This window comes from Humulus lupulus, chromosome 4 (assembly GCF_963169125.1).
Source record: "Humulus lupulus chromosome 4, drHumLupu1.1, whole genome shotgun sequence".
NCBI lineage: Eukaryota > Viridiplantae > Streptophyta > Magnoliopsida > Rosales > Cannabaceae > Humulus > Humulus lupulus.
In genome coordinates, this window is record NC_084796.1 from 124,043,538 (window position 1) to 124,049,192 (window position 5,655).

Below are 5,655 nucleotides of genomic sequence, written 5' to 3' on the forward strand. Positions count from 1 at the left end.
TCATCCAATATTATTCCAATAATTCCTGACCTACACAAAATTACCAAAATACCCCTTGGCTCACTCTGAGCCAAGTATAAATCCCAGTTGTAAGTTTTTTGCCAAATAGCTCTAAAGGATCGACTTAAGCCTATCATCGCAAATAAATCCACATAATAATGTGGTTCCAATCATATACCGCATATATTACAATAATACCCTTAACGGGTCAAAATTACAAAAATGCCCCTTTTCACATAAATGGACCCACAATCACATTTAATACACATAAGCATGCATAAACAATTATATCTTAATATAACTAATATATTGCACATAATCACACATATAAACCATTAAATCCACACATATATATTTCCATTTATGCCCTCCTGGCACGCTAATCGAGCCACTAAGCCCTATTAGCAAATTATGGACATTATAGTGGTCACAATTATAAATCACACATATTTACAATTATACCCTCTACTGGTCAAAATTACAAAAATGCCCTTCTAATAAGAAACGGGCCCACATTCATATTTAATACACTTAAACATGCAAGCATAATCATATTATAATAAAATTCACATAATAACATGTTCATTACACATAAATGCATAATTAACTCAATTATTGCCTCCTGGCCCCCTAATCAAGGCACTAAGCCATATCAAGGAAGTTGGGGCGTTATAGGTGTTATCTACCACAATGGTACACTGGGGGTAGCTATGGTCGTAGCGTAAAACCAAGTGATCCACACACAGAAGGAGGGTCACGTTCAGGTCTGGATCAACTAGATGTCGACTCACGAGTTATCGTGGGTTGAATCAACCCTAGAACACTTAAGCTAATGGCACATTTTTAAATTGATGACTTGATTAGCAAGTCTTGCACTTTATAAGTACACAGTGTAGCGGTCCTGGCTATCCAGGGCGTTACAACTTGGTTTTAGAGCATCCTAGGTTTAAGGGTTCCTGAAGACAGGTTAGACATGTACATTCGCAGCTAGAGACAAGCTCAAATCAGGGTTCGGTAATATGTATATGTGCTTTCGTGCTTGTGATGAGCTATGAATGCTGCTAATTACTAGATTATTAGGAAGCATGAGATACTTATAGGGCCTGGCCCTTGACTGCTGTGTGAAAATATTGGGGCATGTTTATTAACATCGTCGTGCATGTAAATGAGTATATGGATGATTAATTATATGTTGTGCATGGATGAATGCTTGTTTTACAGTTATTGTGTAGTGAGATTGGAGGCGTGCTTACTAGCAGCCAGTGCATGAGAATAGATGCTTGTATGAAGATTGTTTGGGAGTGATTGTGTTTTACTGGTGGATCTTGGAAAAGCTTTTACCCTGTCATCATGGTCTAATTGCCGAGTCGTTATTTGCCGATTGACTTGGATAGCTATGCGTCTAAGAGAGTCTACACGACTAGCCGGCACTAGGTCTAGGGCCAGGAATGATTACCAGGGCCAGAACCCTCCGCCACTCCCTGAGAACTGGCAGCAGTTAATGGCTGATATGCAGGCTCGACTACAGAGTCCGGAAAAGCAGATCCGTGTTATGCAACAGCAGGCTCCATCAGGGAGTGTTGCCCCTATTGTACCACCTGCAGTGGTACCAGTTGTGCAGCTTGGTGAGGTTGCTAACAGGTGGGAACCGTTGTATGAGCGGTTCAGGAAGCAGTAACCCCCAATTTTTGAGGGTGGACCGGATCCGTTAAAAGTCGAGCAGTGGCTAACTATGATCAGTACAATTTTTGATTTCATGAGGATTGAGGGGCATGATAGAGTGGCCTGTGCCACTTATATGGTGAGGGAGGATGCCCGCATTTGGTGGGAAGTGGCATCACAGACTAGAGACGTTACTACCTTGTCTTGGGAAGGTTTCAAAGATTTGTTTGGCCAGAAGTACTACAATATTGTTGTCAGAGCAACAAAGGTTAATGAGTTTGTGAGGTTGGCTCAGGGCAATATGATTGTTACTGAGTATGCCCTGAAATTTGATAGGCTTGCGAAGTATGCCATATCTTGTGCCTACTGATGCTGCTAGGCAAGATCGTTTTATCAGGGGGCTTAATACTATGATAGCCCGGGATGTCAGAATCACAACGGTACCTGGAGGAACAACTTATGCCCAGGCCGTTGAGAAGGCTCTTACTGCTGAGGAAGCAGAAAAAAAGATATGGAAGGAGAGCGCAGTGAGGCGTGAGGGCCGCAGAGCGGTGCCTCCTTATTCAAGGGCAGGTAGGGGCGGAGGCCCTAGTGACTTCAAGAGGAAGACTCCTGACACTTCGACCACTCCTGGACTTGATAGGAGGGGTCGGGGTGGTCAGGGTGGCCGTCAGGGTGGCGGTGAGGCATGGTGGACCTATCCAGAGTGCCCGAGGTGTAGATGACGCCATCTGGGTGAGTGTCGGGCCAAGGCATGCTTTGTGTGTGGGGCAGTAGGGCATCTCAGGAAAGACTGCCCAACGGTGAAGAAAGGTGAAGCGGGAAAGGTGGATAGCTTGATTCCAGCTCGAGTCTTAACCTTGACTCAGGCGGAGGCTGAGGCTAGTCCCTCAGTGGTGACAGGTCAGCTTTCTAGTGCTGGCTTTCCTTTTATAGTGTTGATTGATTCTGGTGCTACACATTCTTTTGTTTCTAGTAGAGTGATTGATAGATTGTGTAGACCTAGTGACTATCGGACCACAGGGTTTGGGACTTTGTTGCCTACAGGGGAACTGGTAGTCTCTAGGAGATGGATTAGGGCACTGCCAGTGATGGTTGATAGTAGGGAACTCTCGGTGGATCTGATTGAGATAGATATGGAGGATTTTTATAGGATTCTAGGGATGGACTGGTTGGCTAGATATGGGGCTACGATTGATTACAGGAAGAAGATGGTTACTTTTGAGCCTAAGGACGAGGACCCTTTTTGTCTTTGTGGGTGCGGTGTCTGGACCCCGCGTACCCATGATTTCAGCATTGAGAGCTAGAGACTTGTTGCAAGGGGGATGCATAGGTTTTCTGGCTAGTGTAGTGGATACAGCTAGAGTTTTGACGGTAGGGCCGGGAGAGACCAGATTAGTGTGTGAGTTTTTGGATGTCTTCCCTGAGGATCTACCAGGGTTGCCGCCGCGCAGGGAGATTCAATTTGACATTGAGATGGCACCGGGGACATAACCAGTGTCAAGGACACCATACAAAATGGCACCAGCAGAATTGAAAGAATTGAAGATATAGTTGCAAGAACTTCTGGATTTGGGGTTTATCAGGCCTAGTTACTCTCCATGGGGCGCTCTAGTGTTGTTTGTTAAGAAAAAGGATGGGACTTTGAGGATGTGCATCGATTACAGAGAATTGAACAAGTTAACTATCAAGAATAAGTACCCTCTACCAAGGATTGATGACCTGTTCGATCAGCTGCAAGGTAAGACGGTGTTCTCAAAGATTGATCTTCGATCTGGTTATCACCAGCTGAGGATCAAAGATGAGGATATACCGAAGACGGCCTTCCAGACACGGTATGGGCATTATGAGTTCTTGGTGATGTCTTTTGGTCTGACCAATTCCCCAGCAGCTTTCATGGATCTGATGAACAGGGTGTTCAAGGACTTTTTGGATTAGTTCGTCATTGTCTTCATCGACGACATTTTGGTATACTCCAGTTCAGAGGCAGAACATGAACAGCATCTCCGACAGGTTTTGTAGAGGTTGAGGGAGCATCAGTTATACGCCAAGCTTAAGAAGTGTGAGTTTTGGTTACCAGAGGTGACCTTCCTTGGACATATAGTTGGGGCAGAAGGGATTAAGGTGGATCCGTCCAAGATAGAAGCAGTTAGGGATTGGCCAAGGCCGAGGAATGCCTCGGAGGTGCAAAGTTTCCTTGGGTTGGCTGGTTACTATAGGCGGTTTGTAGAGGGGTTCTCGAAGATTTCTTCACCGATGATAGAGTTGACAAGGAAGAATCAGAAGTTCATCTGGTCAGAGAAGTGTGAGAACAACTTTCAGGAGTTTAAGCAACGACTTATTTCTGCGCCTGTGTTGAGTCTTTCTTCGGAGGAAGGGAAGTTTGTGGTCTACTATGACGCGTCGAGGATGGGTTTAGGTTGTGTATTAATGTAGAATGAAAAAGTTATAGCCTATGCATCTCGACAGCTAAAGGAGTATGAGCAGAGGTATCCGACTCACGATTTGGAGTTAGCAGCAGTGGTATTCGCACTAAAGGTGTGGCGACATTATCTGTATGAGGAAAATTGCGAGATATACACTGACCATAAGAGTCTGAAGTATTTCTTTACTCAAAAGGATCTGAATATGAGGCAGAGACGTTGGTTGGAGTTCGTTAAGGATTATGATTGTGATATCCTTTATCACCCTGGAAAAGCCAACGTGGTGGCAGATGCACTGAGCCGGAGGGGCTCAGGGCAGTTGTATAGTACTACCCAGATCTCGAGAGAATTGGTTGATGAGATGGTCAGGGCAAGGATAGAACTGGTAGTGGGCCAGTTCGCCAATATTACTTTGCAGTCGACCCTGCTAGAGCGGATCAAGGAGGGTCAGTTAGTGGATGCGCAGTTGCAGGAAAATAGGCAGCATACCTTAGTGGGGACAGCTAAGGATTATTCAGTTTCTGAGACAGGTTTGCTCCGATATCAAGGACGGATATGTGTTCCGGAAGATGAGGGGATTAGGCGTGAGATATTGGATGAGTCTCACACTATGCCATACTCACTTCATCCGGGTACCACGAAGATGTATCAGGATCTGCAGACATTATATTGGTGGCCCGAGATGAAGAAGGATGTAGTTGAGTATGTGTCCAGATGTTTGACATGTCAGCAGGTTAAGGCTGAGCATCAGCGACCAGCGGGATTGCTTCAACCTTTGGGTATCCCAGAGTGGAAATGGGAGGATATTACGATGGATTTTGTGGGAGGATTACCCAGGACAGTTGGACTTCATGACTCGGTGTGGGTGATAGTGGACAGATACACCAAGCTAGCTCATTTTCTACCAGTGAGGTCAACTTTTACAGTGGAGCAGTATGCAGAGCTGTATGTGAGGGAGATAGTTCATCTCCATGGGGTTCCAAAGTCTATTGTATTTGATTGAGACCCTATCTTTACCTCTAAGTTTTGGGGAGCCCTGCAGAGAGCCATGGAGACTCAACTAAAGTTTAGCACAGCTTTTCATCCTCAGACTGATGGACAGTCTGAGAGGACGATTCAGGTATAGGAGGACATGCTTAGGGCATGTGTGATTGATTTCGAAGGTTCGTGGAGTAAATATCTCCCATTGATCGAGTTTTCATATAACAACATTTATCAGTCCACGATTGGAGTGGCTCCTTATGACATGTTATATGGAAGAAAGTGTAGATCACCCATTCATTGGGATGAGATGGGTGAGAGAAGGTATTTGGGCCCAGATATGGTTCAGAAGACTAATGAGGCCATAGAGAAGATTCGAGCTAGGATGCTTGCCTCGCAGAGTAGACAGAAAAGCTACGTTGATCCTAAGCGTAGGAATGTGGAGTTCCAGGTTGGGGACCACGTGTTTCTGCGAGTTTCACCATTGAGGGGTGTGAGGAGGTTTGGAGTGAAGGGCAAGCTGAGCCCTCGGTTTTTTGGACCCTTTGAGATCCTAGAGAGGGTTGGGCAAGTGGCTTATAGGCTGGCC